This window comes from Puma concolor, chromosome B3 (genome assembly GCF_028749965.1).
Source record: "Puma concolor isolate L17-30 chromosome B3, mPumCon1.1.hap2, whole genome shotgun sequence".
Lineage (NCBI taxonomy): Eukaryota > Metazoa > Chordata > Mammalia > Carnivora > Felidae > Puma > Puma concolor.
This window is the reverse complement of record NC_141672.1, coordinates 121,100,840-121,123,639: the sequence shown is the minus strand read 5'-3', so window position 1 is coordinate 121,123,639 and position 22,800 is coordinate 121,100,840. Positions and strand designations below refer to the sequence as shown.

At 39.2% G+C, this 22,800-nt stretch overlaps 1 protein-coding gene and 1 pseudogene across 1 annotated transcript in view; one reads left to right on the top strand and one right to left on the bottom strand.

The window, feature by feature from the left end:
- Window positions 1-22,800, top strand: part of NIPA1 (NIPA magnesium transporter 1) — a 96,366-nt gene that overhangs the window by 64,198 nt on the left and 9,368 nt on the right. The gene's annotated exons all lie outside the window — the stretch shown is intronic.
- Window positions 3,327-3,926, bottom strand: LOC112855018 (protein CRIPTO3-like; annotated as a pseudogene).

Genomic DNA, 22,800 nt, shown 5'->3' with positions numbered 1-22,800 from the left:
TTCAATATTCTCAAATCAATCAACATGATATACCACATTAATAAAACGAATAAAAACCATATGATCAAGTCAGTAGATGCAGAAGAAAGCATTTCACAAAATACAACATCCATTCTTTTTTTTTATGTGTATTTATTTGAGAGAGTGTGTGTGTGTGAGTGGGGAGAGGCAGAGAAAGAGGGAGGGAGAGAATCTCAAGCAGTCTTGGGGCTGTCCATGAAGTATCTGATGTGGGGCCTAATCCCACAAACCAACCATGAGACCATGATCTGAGTTGAACCAACAGTTAGATGGTCAACTTTGCCACCCAGGCATCATGTCACAGCATCCATTCTTGATAAAAACCCTCAACAAATAGGGATATATAGAACATATCTCAATATTATAAAGGCCATGTGTGAAAGACCATAGCTAATATTCTCAATGGGGAAGAACTGAGTTCCTTTCCCCTATGGTCAGGAACAAGACAAGGATGTCTACTCTCACCATTACTATTTAACATAGTACTGGAAGTCTTACCCTCAGCAATCAGACAATAAAAAGAAATGAATCCAAATCAGCAAGGAAGAAGTCAAAGTTTCACTATTTGCAGGTGACATGATATTCTATGTAAAAAACCCAAAAGACTCTACCAAAAAATTGCAAACACTAATGCATGAATTTAGCTAAGTCTCATGATATATAAAGTCAACATACAGAAATTGGTTGCATTTCTGTATACTAATTACAAGGCAGCAGAAAGAGAAATCAAGGAATCGATCCTATCTGCAATTACACCAAAAACAATTAGATACCTAGGAATAAACCTAACAAAAGAGGTAAAAGATCTATACTCTGAAAACTGTAGAAAACTTATGAAATAAGTTAAGGAGGACACAAATAAATGGAAAAACATTCCATGTTCATGGATTGAAAGAGCAAACTTTTTTTTTTTTTTTTTTTTTTTTTGGTCCATAGATTTCCCATTTTTACTGAGCATGCTCATACACACAATGTATTTTAAAAATGAGTTTTACAGTACATAGTTTTATCACCTGGTTTACAACTAACTGCATATATTGTGAACATTTTCTTTTTTACAACAGTTAAAATACTTGTATGGAGAAAGCAGTTTATTATTTTTAAATGTTTATTTTTGAGAGAGAGAGAGAGAGAGAGAGAGAGAACGTGGGTGGGGGAGGGGCAGAGAGAAAGGGTGACACAGAATCTGAAGCAGGCTCCAGGCTCTGAGCTGTCAGCACAGAACCTGACATGGGGTTCGAACTCACAAGCCCTGAGATCATGACCTGAGCCGAAGTTGGACGCCTAGCTGACTGAACTACCCAGGTGCCCCATGTTGGGGAAATTTAGGTAGAATTTTTTTTCCAAGGAGACTTCAATCTCTTTACAATGCATTGAGAAAAAAGGACTGCCCTTGTTTTCTCTAGCATTTACGGAGGCTTCCTTTCCTTTTAAAAATGAGGTCTTTTTTACATTCTTTTTTTTTTTAATTAAAAAAATGTTTATTTTTGAGAGAGAGAGAGAGAGACAGAGCATGAGCAAGGAAGGGACAGAGAGAGAGGGAGACACAGAATCTGAAGCAGGCTCCGGGCTCTGAGCTATCCAGCAAAGAGCCTCATGCAGGTCTCAAACCCATGAACTATGAGATGATGACCTGAGCTGAAGTTGCATGCTCAGTCGACTGAGCCACCCAGACGCCCCTAAAGATGAGGTCTTTATTGATTTTGATCAACTCCACTCCAAGCTTTAGCCTGAGTTCCACATTAGGAGTAGTCTTTAATAATATGAAGATAGAATTCAATTGTTTAAAGGGAAATAATAAGAAACATTTGGAACTTGGCCACAATGTAAATATGGCTGGCTTTTTTTAAACAAGTTTTTTGGAGAGGAGAAGGCAGAGGAAAGTAGTTGGGACTTTAAGAAAATGTTAGGGACCACACAGCAAAGGAAACAATCAGCAAAACTAAAAGGCAACTGAAAGAATGGGAGAAGATATTTGCAAATGACATATCAGATAAAGGGTTAGTAGTCAAAATCTATAAAGAACTTATCAAGCTCAATACCCAAAAAACAAATAATCCAGTGAAGAAATGGGCAAAAGACATGAATAGACACTCCTCCAAAGAAGACGTCCAGATGGCCAACCGACACATGAAAAAATGTTGAACATCACTCCTCATCAGGGAAATACAAATCAAAACCACAATGAGATACCACCTTACACCTGTCAGAATGGCTAACATTAACAACTCAGGCAACAACAGATGTTGGCAAGGATGCAGAGAAAGAGGATCTTTTGCATTGTTGGTGGGAATGCAAGCTGGTGTAGCCACTCTGAAAAACAGAAAAGAGGTTCCTCAAAAAATTAAAAATAGAACTACCCTATGACCCAGCAATTGCACTACTGGGCATTTATCCAAGGGATACAGGTGTGCTGTTTCGAAGGGACACATGCACCTCCATGTTTATAGCAGCACTACCAACAATAGTGAAAGTATGGAAAGAACCCAAATGTCCATTGATGGATGAATGGATAAAGAAGATGTGGTGTGTATATATATATATATATATATATATATATATATATATATATACACAATGGAGTATTAGTAATCAAAAAGAATGAAATCTTGCCATTTGCAACTATGTGGATGGAACTGGAGGGTATTATGCTAAGTGAGATTAGAGAAAGACAAAAATCATGACGTCATTCATATGAGGACTTTAAGAGACAAAACAGATGAACATAAGGGAAGAGAAACAAAAATAATATAAAAACAGGGAGGGGGACAAAACAGAAGAGACTCATAAATATGGAGAACAAACTGAGGGTTACTGGAGGGGTTGTGGGAGGGGGGTGGGCTAAATGGGTAAGGGGCATTAAGGAATCTACTCCTGAAATCATTGTTCCACTATATGCTAACTAATTTGGATGTAAATTAAAATTAAAATTAAAATTTAAAAAAAAAACAATAAATAAATTATCACATACTTAAAGAAAAGAAGAGGGCGCCTGGGTGGCGCAGTCGGTTAAGCGTCCGACTTCAGCCAGGTCACGATCTCGCGGTCCGTGAGTTTGAGCCCCGCGTCAGGGTCTGGGCTGATGGCTCAGAGCCTGGAGCCTGTTTCCAATTCTGTGTCTCCCTCTCTCTCTGCCCCTCCCCCATTCATGCTCTGTCTCTCTCTGTCCCAAAAATAAATAAACGTTGAAAAAAAAAAATTTTTTTAAAAAGAAAAGAAGAAAATGTTAGGAACCATGATGAAAATCTGTCCACTATTTCAAGGCAAATGGTCACCTTCCAGTTAGGACATTAGAGTGACAGTCTTTACAGGTTACAGAATTTGCATAGCAAATATTGCATATGCAAGTGTCCATTAACAGTATCTTGTATAGCAAGGCAGATGCCAGCTAGCAAAAAATGGTGCCTGAACACAGTGTTAATTCTGGAGTCCTGGAAACCAGGAAGTGCTCATCCGTCACATGGCCATCACACCTCGGTAGAAATGTTGGAGGAAAACAGTGAAACCTGGCAGTGCCAGCATTTCTACATGGACCATCTCTTGGGCAGCCAGGTACCGTGGGGCACCAGACTCACAGTTCTCTTAGTGTGAATCATGCTCACAGTTCCAGCCATAGAAGGAGGGGGGCAGGCACAGAAGGACCCCAGCATGCAGGTTCACCCATTCAGACAGCAGGTTTCGTTTAGCTCTTTACAGTTCTGTATTCCTAGGGACAGCACCAACTGCAAGTGATGACTAATTGCAGGCTCCTCCCAGGACTGAATGCTGTCATCTCCTGAGGCCAGGTCTCCCTGAGAGGGATGTGCAAGTTCACATGGGTGGTGCAACCCGGTGGTAATGAATTCCAGTTTAAACGCTTTGGAAATGGCCATGATCAAAATCCGAAGAGCAAACATTCTTAAAATGTCTATACTACTCTTGAGGAGGGCACCTTTTGGGATGAGCACTGGGTGTTGTATGGAAACCAATTTGACAATAAATTTCATATATTGAAAAAAAATGTCTATACTACTCTAAACAATCTACACAATCCCCATCAAAATACTACCAGCATTTTTCACAGAGCTGGAGCACACAATCCTAAAATTTGTATGGAACCACAGAAGACCCCAAATAGGCAAAGCAATCCTGAAAAACAAAACCAAAGCTGGAGGCATCACAATTCCAGACTTCAAGCTGTATTACAAAGCTGTAGTCATCAAGACAGCATGGTACTGGCACAAAAACAGACACATCGATCAGAAGAAAAGAATAGAAAACCCAAAATGGACCCACAACTACATGGTCAACTGTTCAACAAAGCAGGAAGGAATATCCAATGGAAAAAAGACAGTCTCTTCAACAAATGGTGTTGGGAAAACTGGACAGCAATATGCAGAAGAATGAACCTGGACCACTTTCTTACACCATACACAAATATAAATTCAAAATGGATGAAAGACCTAAATGTGAGACAAGAAGCCATCAAAATCCTAGAGGAGAACACAGGCAGCATCCTCTTTGACCTCGGCCAGAGCAACTTCTTACTAGACACATTACCAGAGGCCAGGGAAACAAAAGCAAAAATGAATTATTGGGACTTCATTAAGATAACAAGCTTCTACATAGTGAAGGAAACAATCAACAAAACTAGAAGGCAGCCTACCGAATGGGAGAAGATATTTGCAAATGACAGATCTGATAAAGGGTTAGTATACAAAATCTATAAAAAACTTAGCAAACTCAACACCCCAAAAAGAAACAACTCGGGGCGCCTGGGTGGCACAGTCGGTTGAGCGTCCGACTTCAGCCAGGTCACGATCCCGCGGTCTGTGAGTTCGAGCCCCACGTCAGGCTCTGGGCTGATGGCTCAGAGCCTGGAGCCTGTTTCTGATTCTGTGTCTCCCTCTCTCTCTGCCCCTCCCCCGTTCATGCTCTGTCTCTCTCTGTCCCAAAAATAAATAAAAAAATGTTGAAAAAAAAAAAAAAAAAGAAAAGAAACAACTCAGTTAAGAAATGGGCAAAAGACATGAATAGACACTTTTCCAAAGTAGACATCCAGATGGCTAACAGACACATGAAAAGATGCTCCACATCACTCATCACCTGGGAAATACAAATCAAAACAACAATGAGATACCACCTCATACCTGAAAGAATCACTAAAATTAACAACACAAGAAACAACAGGTGTTGGCTAGGATATGAAAAAAGGAGAATACTTTTGCACTATTGGTTGGAATGCAAACTGGTGAAGCCACTCTGGAGAACTGTATGGAGGTTCCTCAGAAAGGTAAATAAGAACTACTCTATGATCCCACAATTGCACTGTTAGGTACATACCCAGAGTATACAAAAATACAGATTTGAAGGGGTACGTGCACCCCAATATTTATAACAGCATTATCAACCATAGCCAAACTATGGAGAGAGCCCAAATGTCCTTTGACTGATGAATGGATAAAGAAGAAGTGGTGTTTATGTATATATATGCATACATACATATATATGTACATATATATATACATACATATATATATGTGAATATATATATATGTGTATATATATATGTATGTATGCATATATATACACACACACACAAACATACATGCTCACACATACAATTTTGTATTACTTAGCCATTAAAAAGAATGAAATCTTTACATGTGCAATGATGTGGATGGAGCTAGAGTGTATTTTGCTAGGGGAAATAAGTCAGCCAAAGAAAGACAAATATATGATTTCACTCGTGTAATTGAAGAAATACAATAGATGAGCATATGGGAGGGGCAAAAATAGAGAGGGTACAAACGATGTTTTATTTTTATTTCTTAAAAATAGAAAACAAACTGAGTGTTGATGTAGGGATTTGGGTGGGAGATGAGTATTAAAAATGGCACTTGTGATGAGTACTGGGTGTTGTAAGTGATGAATCACAGTGTTACTACTGAAATCAGTATTGCACTCTATGTTAACTAACTGGAATTTAAAAATTGAAAAAAATTAATATGCCAACAAATTGGACAAACTAAAAGAAATGGCTAAATTCCTGGAAACACATAAACTACCAAAACTGAAACAGGAAGAAATAGAAAACTTGAATAGACTACTAACCAGCAAAGAAATTGAATCAGTAACCAGAAAACTCCCAACAAACAGAACTCCAGGGCCTGATGGCTTCACAGGAGAATTCTACCAAACATTTAAAGAGTTAATACCTATTCTTCTCAAACTATTTCAAAACATAGAAATGGAAGGAAAACTTCCACACTCATTCTATGAGTCCAACATTACCCTGATACCAAAACCAGATAAAGATTCCACTAAAAAAGATAACTATAGGCTAGTATTCCTAATGAACAGATTTGTAAAATTTCTGCATAAAATACTATCAAACCAAATCCAACCATACATTAAAAGAATCACTGAACACGATTAAGTGGGATTTATGACTAGGCTGCACGTTTGGTTCAATATTTGCAAATCAATCAATGTGATACACCTCATTAATAAAAGAAAGAATAAGAACCATATGATCCTCTCAATAGATGCAGAAAAAGCATTTGACAAAGTACAACATCCATTTATGAGAAAAACCTTCAATAAAGTAGGTGTAAAGGGAATGTACCTCAGCATAATAAGGGCCATCTATGAAAAACCAACAGTTAATATCATTTTCAATGGAGAAAAACTGAGAGGTTTCCTTTATTGTGTGGAACAAGACAGGTATGTCCGCTCTCACCACTGTTATTTAATATAGTACTGGAAGTCCGAGCCACAGCCATCAGTCAACAAAAACAAATAAAAGGCATCCAAATCAGCAAGGAAGAAGTCAAACTTGCACTATTTGAAGATGACATGGTAGTGTATATAGAAAACTTGAAGCACCATCAAAAAGTTGCTACAACCAATACACACATTCAGTAAGGTTGCAGAATAAAAAATCAACATACAGAAATCTCATGTGTTTCTGTGCAACTATAATGAAAGCAGAAAAAGCATTTAAGGAATCATTCCCGTTTACAATTGTACCAAAAACCGTAAGATACCTACAAATAAATCTAACCAAAGAGGTGAAAGACATGTTCTCTGAAAACTGTGAAACACTGATGAACGAAATTGAAGGTGACACAAAGAAATGGAAAACATTCCATGCTCATGCACTAGAAGAATAGTGTTAAAATGTCTATACTACTTAAAGCAATCTACACATTCAGTGCAATCCCCATCAAAATACCACCAGCATTTTTCACAGATCTAGAACAGACAATCCTGAAATTTGTATGGAACCACAAGAGATCCTGAATAGCCAAAGAAATCTTGAAAAAGAAAAAGCAAAGCTGGAGACATCGCAATTCCAGACTTCACATTACAATACAAAGCTTGTAGTAACCAAAATAGTATGTTACTGGCACAAAAATAGACACATAGATCAATAGAACAGAATAGAATACCCAGAATAGAGAACCCAGGACCCATAACTAGTCAACTAATTGTTGTCAATTAGTCTTTGACAAAGCAGGAAATCTTTGGCAAAACAGGAAAGAATAGCCAGTGGGGAAAAGACAGTCTCTTAATGAAATAGTGTTGGGAAAACTGGACATCATGATGCAAAAGAATGAAACTCGACCACTTTCTTATTCCATACGCAAATAAATTCAAAATGGAATTCTGAATAAAGACCTAAATGTGAAACATGAAACCATAAAAATACTAGAAGAAAACACAGGTAGTAACCTGTTTGCCATCAGCTGTAGCAGTTTCTTCCTAGATATGTCTCCTGAGGCAAGGGAAACAAAACCAAAAATAAACTATTGGGACTTCATTAAAATAAAATGCTTCTGCACAGTGAAGGAAACAATCCACAAATCTAAAAGGCAACCTATGGGATCAAAGAAGATATCTACAAATTATATATCTGATAAAGGGTTAGAATCCAAAATATATAAACAACTTATAAAACTCAACACCCAAAAAACAAATAACCCAGTTAAGAAATAAGCAGATGACATGAATAGACATTTTTTTAAAGAAGATATACAGCTGGCCAGCCAACTAGTGAAAAAGATGCTCAACATCATTCATCATCAGGGAAATACAAATCAAAACTACAATGAGACCTCACACCTGTCAGAATGGCTAAAATTAACAACACAAGAAATAACACATGGCGAAGTTGTGAAGAAAAAGGAACACTTGTGCACTATTGGTGGGGATGCAAACTGGTGCAACCACTATGGAAAATAGTATGGAGGTTCCTCAGAAAGTTGAAAATAGAACTAGCCTATAATCCAGCAATTGCTCTACTAGGTATTTACCCAAAGGATACAGAGGGATGCATGCACCCCAATGTTTATAACAAGATTATCTACAATAGCCAAATTATGGAAACAGCCCATGTGTCTATTGACTGATCAATGGATGAAGAAGATGTGGTATATATGTATACAATGGTATATGTACCACTTAGCCATAAAAAGAATGAAATCTTGCCATTTGCAAGATGTGGATGGAGCAGCCACATCTTATTATGCCAAGCAAAATAAGTAAATCAGAGAAAGCCAAATACCATATGACTTTCACTCATATATGGAACTTAAGAAACAAAACAAATGAGGGGCGCCTGGGTGGCTCAGTTGGCTGAGCATCCAACTTCGGCTCAGGTCATGATCTCACAGCTTGTGAGTTTGAGCCCTGCGTAGGGCTCTGTGCTGACAGCTCAGAGCCTGGGACCTGCTTTGGATTCTGTGTCTCCCTCTCTCTCTGCCCCTAACCCACTCACATTCTGTCTCTGTCTCTCTCAAAAATAAATAAACATTAAAAAAAAGAAAACAAATGAGCAACAGGGGGGAAAAGAGATAGAGAGGCAAACCAAGAAAAAGGCTTTTAACTGTAGAGAACAAACATGGTTACCAGAGGGGAGGTAGGTAGAGGGATGTATTAAATTGGTGATGGGGATTAAGGAGTGCACTTGTTGTGATGAGCAAGTGGTGTTGTATGGAAGTGTGGAATCAGTACACTGTACACATGAAACTAATATTACACTGTATGTTAACTAACTGGATTTTAACTTTAAAAAAAAAGAAAAAATTGACTGGTGGGTATGAGAGGTGGGATGTGGGGGAAATGGGATGTGTTGGTCAAAGTATACTAACTTCTAGTTAGAAAATGAAAAATTCTGGGATTCAGTGTACAGCATGGTCATTATAGTTAATACTGTATTATATACTTGAATGTTACTAAGAGAAGAGTTCTTAGATGCTCTCACACATACAGATAAAAAAAGTGGAAATTATGTGACATGATGGAGGTATTAGCTAACACTGGTGGCAATCATTTTGCAATGTATAAGTGTATTGAATCAACACATTGTATGTTGTAAACTTACATACTGTTGTCAATTGTATATAAATAAAGCTGGAAAAGAAAGGAAGTGAAAAGTCAACTGACAGAATATTAGAAAAGTTTTGAAGTTATATATCTAATAGGGAACTCGTATTTAGACTACATAACAAGTCATTGATAAAAAGACAAATAACTCAAATTAAAAATGGGCAGAAGATCTGAGTGTACCTTTCTCCAAAGATCTAGAAATGGCTCATAAACCTATTAATACACATCATTAGCCAACAGGGAAATGCAGATCAACCATAATGAGATATTACCTCTGCTAGGATGGCTGTATTCATAAAGAAGGATATTAACAAGTGTTGGCTAGAACTTGTAGTAAGTGGAAACCTTTTACAATGCTGGTGGGAATGCAAACTGTTGCAGCTACTTAGGAAAATTGCCTGGCAATTCCTCAAACAGTTAAACATAGAGTTACCATATGATCTAGCAAATCCACAGCTAAGTAAATTCCCAAGAGAAATTAAAATATATGTCTATAGAAATATTTGTATGCAAATGTCCATAGTAGAATTATTCATTACAGACAAAAAGTGGAACCAACTCAAATGTCCATCAAGTGACAAAGGATATATAATAGGGGTGCCTGGGTGGCTCAGTTGGTTAAGCATCCAACTTCACCTCAGGTCATGATCTGGCTGTCTGTGAGCTTGAGCCCCACATCAGGCTCTGTGCTGACAGGTTGGAGTCTACACCCTGCTTCGAATTTTGTATCTCCCTGTCTGCCCCTCCCCTGCTCATGTGCGCTCTCTCTCAAAAATAAGTAAACATTCAAAAAAATTTAAAGGATATATAATAGATGGTGTGTTCATACAATGGGATATTATTATAAAATACATGAATTGCTTATATACGTTATAACATAGATAAACCTTGAAAGCTTTATTCTAGGTGAAATAAGCCATTTATACATTATGTGATTTCATGTATATGAAATGTCCTGAATTGGGAAATATGTATAAACAAAAAGTAGATTTGTGGTTGCTTAGGGATGTATGCATGAGGGAGCGTGGTGAGTTATGGCTAAGGAGTCCTAAAGAGTTGCTTTTGGCATACTAAAGTTTGTTCTAAAATTGATTGTGGTGATCGATGTGTAATTCTATTCCATACACTTTACATATACACTTTAAATGGGTGAATTTTGTATTATGTTAATTGTATCTCAGTAAAACTGTGAAAAAGAAAGAAAATAGACAAACTGTCTATCCAATTTAAACTAATATAGACTTTCAGAAGGCATAATGGCAGTGGATATCCAGAGTCATCCAAGTGTTTTTGATCTTTAAGCAAGAGTCCAGTTTTGAGGAACAGAATCTTAGAAAATGATTAGGGGGAAATATTTGATATATGTATACGTACCAATATAAATGTCAAATGATATTGAATATTCAAAGACAATTTCAGTTTTATAACATACGTAAATGGTTTTATAAATGAAAGAGAACCACATTTATTGTGCTTCATGTTCCATAAACTGTCCTAAGTATTTTCACAAGTAAATTTCCTAGAGAAGCAGTGGATGAGGGGGAACAAACAGCATGATTGATGGAGCCCATTTGAGTTCAAGGAAAAATATGTGGATATGGATAGAACTGAGGAGAGTGTTAGAAAGTAAAGAAGTGTTTGACAGCATGGAGAGATTTTGTCATTTTTAAGTTTTTAAATTGCCTTTTATGTTGTAACATTGTTTATAATAAAATTGGGGCAAATAATTTGGTACTCATTTCAGTATGACACAAGATACTGTTAGAAGAGGAAAGACAAATCATTTGAAAAAGTTAACCTTCATTTTTTTTAGCAACCTCCTAATAACATATCCACTAAGTGTTTATTAATGCTGTCATTTGAAAAATGTTTGTAGCTACCACTGTCTTAGAAATGCAGCATAAATTTCTTCCAACATTTGTTTTAGAAAATACTATTTGAATCATATAGATACATAGATTCATTTCTTGCCCCAAGTAAATAAGTAAGTAGGGGCTCGTGGGTGGCTTAGTAGGTTAGGCATCTGACTGGATTTCGGCTCAAGTCATGATCTTGCAGTTTCATGAGTTCAAGCCCCACATCAGGCCCTGTGCTGGCAGCATGTAGCCTGCTTGAGATTCTCTGTCTCCCTCTCTTTCTGCTCCTCTCCCACTTGTGCTATCTCTGTCTCTCTCAAACTTAAAAAATTTTTTTTCAGTAGATAAGTAAAAAGAGAACATACTCTGAAAAGGTTGTTGTCTATATCACTAATAATATATTTACATGCACTCTCAAGTAAAAAAAAAGTCTGACTTTTATCTACTTTGCCAAATAAACTTGTCATAAGTTGCTCTCTTAAAAAGTTCATTTGAGGGGCGCCTGGGTGGCGCAGTCGGTTAAGCGTCCGACTTCAGCCAGGTCACGATCTCGCGGTCCGTGAGTTCGAGCCCCGCGTCGGGCTCTGGGCTGATGGCTCAGAGCCTGGAGCCTGTTTCCGATTCTGTGTCTCCCTCTCTCTCTGCCCCTCTCCCGTTCATGCTCTGTCTCTCTCTGTCCCAAAAATAAATAAACGTTGAAAAAAAAATTAAAAAAAAAAAGTTCATTTGATTTTATTTTAATAATATAGATAGGTAGATTATAGTAAATATAATAAATAATAAAATATCTAGTCAATCTAGTAAATCCCTGAGTTTTCCTAAACTCATACTCCTAATTCCACAGCATTTTTATGTGTGTGTAAGTGATTCTTCCCATGGTATATGTTTCCTTCTCATAACCTAAATTTTCTCTGAATGGCCACCCTCATGGGAACATGAGCACTCTCCTGCTCTCTGAACACTTAAAGAAATTTTTTTTTTATTGTGACAGAATAGACATAAAATTTACCATCTTGCCCATTTTTATTTTTTTTATTTTTTATTAAAAAAATTTTTAATGTTTATTTACTTGTGAGAGAGACAGACAGAGTGTGAGTGGGGGAGGGGCAGAGAGAGAGGGAGACACAGAATCTGAAGCAGGCTCCAGGCTCTGAGCTGTCAGCACAGAGCCCAATGCGGGGCTCAGACTCACAAACCATGAGATCATGACCTGAGCTGAAGTTCAGACACTTACCCGACTGAGCCACCCAGGTGCCCCAATATAGACAACATTTTGCCTATCCTTTCATCCATCAGTGGACACTTGGTTGCTTCCATGTTTTAGCTATTGTGAATAGCACATTTTGTTTGTTTCCTATTGCTATATGTTTATTGAGATAATTTATTGACTCTTGGCATTAAGTTTCTTTCTTCCTCTTTCTCTTGCCTTTTCTTTATCACACTGTTCCCCACTTCACCTTCCCACCCCCACCCTCACCAGTGCAGACACTGCTTCTCTGTGTTGTGGCCCTGATGCCAACATGTAACTTGTAGCTACATCTCAGACCAGCTCTCCAGGTAGCTATGCCATCAGTTTCACTGACCATTTAACCATTTAACTTAGAGGGTGGCAGACGTTTTCTCTCAAGGGCTAGATGGCAAATATCTTATGCTTTGTGGGCCGTATGGGCTCTGTTGCAACTGCTCAACTCTAGTGTTGTAGTGGAAGGTAGCTATGGACCAGACAAAACACGTGGACATGACTGCAGCACAGTAAGACATTAATTACAAAAGCAGATAGGAGTCTGGGTTGGGCCTATGGGACAGTTTGTTGATTCGTGATTGCCTTTCATCTAATCTCAGCTCAGAAGCCAATAGGCTCTAATGATTGCAGCCCAGGGAAAGCAATAAGAGAAAGGTTTTGAATTGAATAGTTGGTGATTTCGTGCTGGGGAGGCCTGTTAGGTAGATACTCCGCCTCCATCGCAGCCACCATGGGGTTGTTCATTCCTAGCCACAGAGGGGAGGGCAAGGACTAATTCTTAATGAGGAATAGACTCAGAGGTAAGTAGTTGCCCAAATCCTTTCTTCGTGTGTCCTTAAATGACACAGTACTATACTATGTTTCTAACTTCTCTAAACTTGATGTTTTAACATCTGCCCTACATGCATGTGCTAAACACACCTAGTTTTGGACAATCCAATAATAAGCCCAAGTCACCTTGCCTTGGCCTTCTCCCCCATTTATCACCCCTTAGGTGGGGGAGGCATTCTTTTCAAATGTAAACCAACTAATCCAGAGCCTAATCTCCCCAGGGCCAGGTATGAGACAACTAGGGAGAGCACCTATGCCCCAGAGTCTTGAAATTAATCACATTAGCCAATTCTAAACCTGGGCTTACCCTTCCTCCCCATTCCTTCTCACAGAAACCACAATAGGTTCTTCCTTTCCCCCATCTCATGACCAACCCTGGTGGTTCCCTGTGTGGCTCCGCATAGTGTATTGTATAGTGGTTGCTATGACCCCTCATCTTGGAAACTGAGTAATAAACTATTTTGCAGTACTATTTAATTTGTACTCTGGTATTTTGCAGTGGACTAAGAGATGAGTTGGCCTTGTGGTTCAGGCTCATAGCTGCCTCTCTGCTTTCATGCTTGGCAGCCACCTTCCACTGTGGCATAGCCTGCTTATCATCCCAGGCTCATCTCTTGCACTGAGAGCTTCCCAGTCCTCTGGTTTCCACTTCTGTGTGCAGCTATGAGGAGCCCCTCAATTTAACACCCAGTTGTGTATTCTAACATCATTTGTTGGTTCTTTTAGTGATGTTATTTATTTCCCCAAGTACATTGCCAAGGTTTCCTTGAGGACCAGGCTGTGTAGGGGTAAAGACACAAAGTGGTATATGGAAAAAGTTGGAGCTTTGGCTTTATGTGTATGTCATCACCATGATTTCACCTCTTGTTAGCTTTCTGTGGCCTTGGGTTCAGTAATAATCCTTTCTGAGGCTCAGCTTTTTTATCTGTAAACAAGGATTAAAAAGGAAATAATCCAGTATATCTGGGTCTGGTGTGCCTTCCTCATGGATATTCATGTTCTCTGAGTGCATTTGGCATAGACAAAAACAAAGTGACAATTACAGTCCCATGATAACTAAAAGTCTTGGTTTTCCAATTCAAAGTGTATACTGATGTTATACAGAGAAATAAGAAATATATTATCCAACAAAACCCATAAAATACCTAGGAATAAACCTAATCAAAGAGGTGAAAAACCTATACACTGAAAACTATAGAAAGCTTATGAAAGAAATTGAAGAAGACACAAGAAAATGGAAAAATATTCCAATGCTCATGGGTTTGAAGAACAAATATTCTTAAAATGTCAATACTACCCAAGGCAATCTACATATTCAGTGAATTCGTATCAAAGTAATACCAGCATTCTTCACAGAGCTAGAACAAATGATCCTAAACTTTGTATGGAACCAGAAAAGGCCCCGAATAGCCAAAGCAATCTTGAAAAAGAAAACCAAAGCTGTAGGTATCACAATTCCAGACTTCAAGATGTACTACAAAGCTGTAATCATCAAGACAGTATCGTACTGGCACAAGAACAGACACTCAGATCAATGGAACAGAATAGAGATCCCAGAAATGGACCCACAAATGTGTGGCCAACTAATCTTTGACAAAGCAGGAAAGAGTATCCAATGGAAAAAAAGACAGTCTCTTCAGCAAATGGTGTTGGGAAAACTGGACAGCAACATGCAGAAGAATGAATCTGGACTACTTTCTTACACCATACACAAAAATAAAATCAAAATGGTTGAAAGACCTAAGCTTAAGACAGGAAACCATCAAAATCCTCCAGGACAAAGCAGGCAAAAACCTCTTTGATCTTGGCCACAGCAACTTCTTACTGAACACGTCTCCAGAGGCAAGGGAAACAAAAGCAAAAATGAACTACTATTGGTACCTAATCAAGATATAAAGCTTCTGCACAGTGAAGGAAACAATCAGCAAAACTAAAAGGCAACCGACTGAATGGGAGAAGATATTTGCAAATGACATATCAAATAAAGGGCTAGTATCCAAAATCTATTAAAAAAACTGATCAAACTCAACACCCAAAAACCATAATCCAGTGAAAAAAAGGGCAAAAGACATGAATAGACACTTTTTAAAAAATATTTATTTATATTTGAGAGAGACAGAGTGTGAGTGGGGGAGGGGCAGAGAGAGAGGGAGACACAGAATCTGAAGCAGGCTCCAGGCCCCAAGCTGTTAGTGCAGAGCCCGATGCGGGGCTCCAACTCACAAACCTCAAGATCATGACCTGAGCCGAAGTCCAACACTCAACTGACTGAACCACCCAGGTGCCCCTGTGAATAGACACTTTTCTAAAGATAGCCATCTAGAAATAATTCTAGAAGATGGCGGCGTAGGAGGACGCTGGGCTCACCACGCATCTTGCTGATCACTTAGATTCCATCTACACCTGCCTAAATAACCCAGAAAACCGCCAGAGGCTTAGCAGAACGGAGTCTCTGGAGCCAAGCGCAGACAAGAGGACCACGGAAGAGGGTAGGAAGGGCGGGGAAGCGGTGCGCACTCCATGGACTGGCAGGAGGGAGCCGGGGCAGAGGGGCGGCCCGCCGGCCAAGCAGAGCCCCGAGTCTGGCTGGCAAAAGCGGAGGGGCCGGACGGACTGTGTTCCGACAGCAAGCGCGACTTAGCGTCTGGGAGGTCATAAGTTAACAGCTCTGCTCGGAAAGCGGGAAGGCTGGAGGACAAAGGGAGGGAGAGCTGCTGAGCCCCCAGACGACAGAGCGCAGTTTGGTGGGGAACAAAGGCACTCGCCAGTGCCATCTCCCTCGCCCATCCCCCAGCCAAAATCCCAAAGGGAACCAGTTCCTGCCAGGGAACTTGCTCGCTCCGCGCAAACACCCAACTCTGTGCTTCTGTGGAGCCAAACCTCCGGCAGCGGATCTGACTCCCTCCCGCTGCCACAGGGCCCCTCCCGAAGTGGATCACCTAAGGAGAAGCGAGCTAAGCCTGCCCCTCCTGCCCCCGTGCACCTTGCCTAGCCACCCCAGCTAGTACGCCAGATCCCCAGCACCACAAGCCTGGCAGTGTGCCAGTAGCCTAGATGGGCCACGCCCCCCCACAGTGAATCCCGCCCCTAGGAGAGAGGAAGAAAAGGCACACACCACTCTGACTGTGGCCCCAGTGGTGGGCTGGGGGCAGACATCAGGTCTGACTGCGGCCCCGCCACCAACTCCAGTTATACACCACAGCACAGGGGAAGCGCCCTGCAGGTCCTCACCACGCCAGGGACTATCCAAAATGACCAAACGGAAGAATTCCCCTCAGAAGAATCTCCAGGAAATAACAACAGCTAATGAACTGATCAAAAAGGATTTAAATAATATAACAGAAAGTGAATTTAGAATAATAGTCATAAAATTAATCGCTGGGCTTGAAAACAGTATAGAGGACAGCAGAGAATCTCTTGCTACAGAGATCAAGGGACTAAGGAACAGTCACGAGGAGCTGAAAAATGCTTTAAACGAAATGCAAAACAAAATGGAAACCACAACGGCTCGGATTGAAGAGGCAGAGGAGAGAATAGGTAAACTAGAAGATAAAGTTATGGAAAAAGAGGAAGCTGAGAGAAAGAGAGATAAAATCCAGGAGTATGAGGGGAAAATTAGAGAACTAAGTGATACACTAAAAAGAAATAATCTACGCATAATTGGTATCCCAGAGGAGGAAGAGAGGGAAAGGTGCTGAAGGGGTACTTGAAGAAATAATAGCTGAGAACTTCCCTGAACTGGGGAAGGAAAAAGGCATTGAAATCCAAGAGGCACAGAGAACTCCCTTCAGACGTAACTTGAATCGATCTTCTGCACGACATATCATAGTGAAACTGGCAAAATACAAGGATAAAGAGAAAATTCTGAAAGCAAGGGATAAACGAGCCCTCACATATAAAGGGAGACCTATAAGACTCGTGACTGATCTCTCTTTTGAAACTTGGCAGGCCAGAAAGAATTGGCACTATATCTTCAGTGTGCTAAACAGAAAAAATATGCAGCCGAGAATCCTTTATCCAGCAAGTCTGTCATTTAGAATAGAAGGAGAGATAAAGGTCTTCCCAAACAAACAAAAACTGAAGGAATTCGTCACCACTAAACCAACCCTACAGGAGATCCTAAGGGGGATCCTGTGAGACAAAGTACTAGAGACATCACTACAAACATAAAACATACAGACATCACAATGACTCTAAACCCGTATCTTTCTATAACACTGAATGTAAATGGATTAAATGCGCCAACCAAAAGACATAGGGTATCAGAATGGATAAAAAAACAAGACCCATCTATTTGCTGTCTACAAGAGACTCATTTTAGACCTGAGGACACCTTTAGATTGACAGTGAGGAGATGGAGAACTATTTATCATGCTACTGGAAGCCAAAAGAAAGCTGGAGTAGCCATCCTTATATCAGACAAACTAGACTTTAAATTAAAGGCTGTAACAAGAGATGAAGAAGGGCATTATATAATAATTACAGGGTCTATCCATCAGGAAGAGCTAACAATTATAAATGTCTATGCACCGAATACCGGAGCCCCCAAATATATAAAACAATTACTCATAAACATAAGCAACCTTATTGATAAGAATCAATTGGTAATTGCAAGGGACTTTAACACTCCACTAACAGAAATGGATAGATCATCTAGACACACGGTCAATAAAGAAACAAGGGCCCTGAATGATACATTGGATCAGATGGACTTGACATATATATTTAGAACTCTGCATCCCAAAGCAACAGAATATACTTTCTTCTCGAGTGCACATGGAACATTCTCCAAGATAGATCATATACTGGGTCACAAAACAGCCCTTCAAAGTTCACAAGAATTGAAATTATACCATGCATAATTTCAGACCACAATGCTATGAAGCTTGAAATCAACCACAGGAAAAAGTCTGGAAAACCTCCAAAAGCATGGAGGTTAAAGAACACCTTACTAAAGAATGAGTGGGTCAACCAGGCAATTAGAGAAGAAATTAAAAAATATATGGACACAAACGAAAATGAAAATACAACAATCCAAGTGCTTTGGGATGCAGCGAAGGCAGTCCTGAGAGGAAAATACATTGCAATCCAGGCCTATCTCAAGAAACAAGAAAAATCCCAAATACAAAATCTAACAGCACACCTAAAGGAAATAGAAGCAGAACAGCAAAGACACCCCAAACCCAGCAGAAGAAGAGAAATAATAAAGATCAGAGCAGAAATAAACAATATAGAATCTAAAAAAACTGTAGAGCAGATCTACGAAACCAAGAGCTGTTTTTTTGAAAAAATAAACAAATTGACAAACCTCTAGCCAGGCTTCTCAAAAAGAAAAGGGAGATGATCCAAATAGATAGAATCATGAATGAATATGGGATTATTACAACCAATCCCTCAGAGATACAAACAATTATCAGGGAATACTATGAAAAATTATATGCCAACAAATTGGACAACCTGGAAGAAATGGACAAATTCCTAAACACCCACACGCTTCCAAAACTCAATCAGGAGGAAATAGAAAGCTTGAACAGACCCATAACCAGCGAAGAAATTGAATTGGTTATCAAAAATCTCCCAACAAATAAGAGTCCAGGACCAGATGGCTTCCCAGGGGAGTTCTACCAGAGGTTTAAAGCAGAGATAATACCTATCCTTCTCAAGCTATTCCAAGAAATAGAAAGGGAAGGAAAACTTCCAGACTCATTCTATGAAACCAGTATTACTTTGATTCCTAAACCAGACAGAGACCCAGTAAAAAAAGAGAACTACAGGCCAATATCCCTGATGAATATGGATGCAAAAATTCTCAATAAGATACTATCAAATCGAATTCAACAGCATATAAAAAGAATTATTCACCATGATCAAGTGGGATTCATTCCTGGGATGCAGGGCTGGTTCAACATTCGTAAATCAATCAACGTGATACATCATATTAATAAAAGAAAAGATAAGAACCATATGATCCTGTCAATCGATGCAGAAAAGGCCTTTGACAAAATCCAGCACCCTTTCTTAATAAAAACCCTTGAGAAAGTCGGGATAGAAGGAACATACTTAAACATCATAAAAGCCATCTATGAAAAGCCCACAGCTAACATCATCCTCAATGGGGAAAAACTGAGAGCTTTTTCCCTGAGATCAGGAACACGACAGGGATGCCCACTCTCACCGCTGTTGTTTAATATAGTGTTGGAAGTTCTAGCATCAGCAATCAGACAACAAAAGGAAATCAAAGGCATCCAAATTGGCAAAGATGAAGTCAAGCTTTAGCTTTTTGCAGATGACATGCTATTATACATGGAAAATCCGACAGACTCCACCAAAAGTCTGCTAGAACTGAATCATGAATTCAGCAAAGTTGCAGGATACAAAATCAATGTACAGAAATCAGTTGCATTCATATACACTAATAATGAAGCAACAGAAAGACAAATAAAGAAACTGATCCCATTCACAATTGCACCAAGAAGCATAAAATACCTAGGAATAAATCTAACCAAAGATGTTACAGATCTGTATGCTGAAAACTATAGAAAGCTTATGAAGGTAATTGAAGAAGATATAAAGAAGTGGAAAGACATTCCCTGCTCATAGATTGGAAGAATAAATATTGTCAAAATGTCAATACTACCCAAAGCTATCTACACATTCAATGCAATCCCAATCAAAATTGCACCAGCATTCTTCTCGAAACTAGAACAAGCAATCCTAAAATTCATATGGAACCACAAAAGGCCCCGAATAGCCAAAGTAATTTTGAAGAAGAAGACCAAAGCAGGAGGCATCGCAATCCCAGACTTTAGCCTCTACTACAAAGCTGTCATCATCAAGACAGCATGGTATTGGCACAAAAACAGACACATAGACCAATGGAATAGAATAGAAACCCCAGAACTAGACCCACAAACGTATGGCCAACTCATCTTTGACAAAGCAGGAAAGAACATCCAATGGAAAAAAGACAGTCTCTTTAACAAATGGTGCTGGGAGAACTGGACAGCAACATGCAGAAGGTTGAAACTAGACCACTTTCTCACACCATTCACAAAAATAAACTCAAAATGGATAAAGGACCTGAATGTGAGACAGGAAACCATCAAAACCCTAGAGGAGAAAGCAGGAAAAGACCTCTCTGACCTCAGCCGTAGCAATCTCTTACTCGACACATCCCCAAAGGCAAGGAAAATAAAAGCAAAAATGAATTACTGGGACCTTATGAAGATAAAAAGCTTCCGCACAGCAAAGGAAACAACCAACAAAACTAAAAGGCAACCAACGGAATGGGAAAAGATATTTGCAAATGACATATCGGACAAAGGGCTAGTATCCAAAATCTATAAAGAGCTCACCAAACTCCACACCCGAAAAACAAATAACCCAGTGAAGAAATGGGCAGAAAACATGAATAGACACTTCTCTAAAGAAGACATCCGGATGGCCAACAGGCACATGAAAAGATGCTCAACGTCGCTTCTCATCAGGGAAATACAAATCAAAACCACACTCAGATATCACCTCACCCCAGTCAGAGTGGCCAAAATGAACAAATCAGGAGACTATAGATGCTGGAGAGGATGTGGAGAAATGGGAACCCTCTTGCACTGTTGGTGGGAATGCAAAGTGGTGCAACCGCTCTGGAAAGCAGTGTGGAGGTTCCTCAGAAAATTAAAAATAGACCTACCCTATGACCCAGCAATTGCACTGCTAGGAATTTACCCAAGGGATACAGGAGTACTGATGCATAGGGGCACTTGTACCCCAGTGTTTATAGCAGCACTCTCAACAATAGCCAAATTGTGGAAAGAGCCTAAATGTCCATCAACTGATGAATGGATAAAGAAATTGTGGTTTATATACACAATGGAGTACTACATGGCAATGAGAAAGAATGAAATATGGCCCTTTGTAGCAACGTGGATGGAACTGGAGAGTGTTATGCTAAGTGAAATAAGTCAGGCAGAGAAAGACAGATACCATATGTTTTCACTCATATGTGGATCCTGAGAAACTTAACAGAAACCCATGGAGGAGGGGAAGGAAAAAGAAAAAAAAAAAAAAAAAAAAGAGGTTAGAGTGGGAGAGAGCCAAAGCATAAGAGACTCTTAAAAACTGAGAACAAACTGAGGGTTGATGGGGGGTGTAGGGAGGGGAGGGTGGGTGATGGGTATTGAGGAGGGCACCTTTTGGGATGAGCACTGGGTGTTATATGGAAACCAACTTGACAATAAATTTCATATATTGAAAAAAGAAAATAAAGATAGCCATCTATAGCCAGATGGCTAACAGACATGGAAAAAATGCTCAACATCAGAGAAATACAAATCCAATCCACAATGAGATACCACCTCAAACCTGTCAGAATGGCTAAAATTAACAACTCAGGCAACAACAAATGCTGGCGAGGATGCAGAGAAAGAGGAATGCTTTTGCATTGCTGGTGGGAATGCAAACTGGTGCAGCCACTCTGGAAAACAGTATGGAGGTTCCTCAAAAAATTAAAAATAGAACTATCCTACGACCGAGCAATTGCACTACTGGGTATTTATCCAAGGGATACAGGTACGCGGTTTCAAAGGGGCACATGCATCCCAATGTTTATAGCAGCACTATCAACAATAGCCAAAGTATGGAAAGAGTTCAAATGTCCATCAACCGGTGAATAAAGAAGCTTTGGTGTGTGTGTGTGTATATATATACACAATGGAGTATTACTCAGCAACCAAAAAGAATGAAATCCTGCCATTTGCTGCAATGTGGATGAAACTAGAGGGTATTCTGCTAAGCGAAATTAGTCAGTCAGAGAAAGGCAAATATCATAGGACTTCACTCCTGTGGAATTTAAGATACAAAACAGATTAACATAAGGGAAGGGAAGCAAAAATAGTATAAAAACAGGGAGGGAGACAAAACATAAGAGACTTAAATATGGAGAAATATAGGGATGGGATAAATGGGCAGGGGGCATTAAGGAAGACACTTATTGGGATGAGCACTGGGTGTTATATGTAGGGGATGAATCACTGGATTCTACTCCTGAAATCATTATTGTACTATATGCTAACTAACTTGGATGTAAATTAAAAAAAAAAAAGGAAACATATTACCAACCTTAATATTATAGAGATTTTGGGGTGCCTGGCTGGATCAATCAGTAGGTAGAGCATGTGACTCTTGATCTCTGGGTCATGAGTTCAAACCCCATGTTGGACGTGGAGCCTATTTAATTAAAAAACAAAACAAAACAAAAACTTTTTAAAAAAAATTATAGATGTTTTAAGATGATTTTTTTTTGCATTAAAAAATAATGTGACCACATTTTAAATATTTGAGGTATTATAGAAGAGAAAAATAACCAATCACCCATACTCCTACCATAATGTAATTACTATTAGCATTTTGGTTTTTTTCTTGTTTGTGCATTTTCTTAATTTATTTTAACTGACGTGTTTTGATCGTGAATGACTTATAATT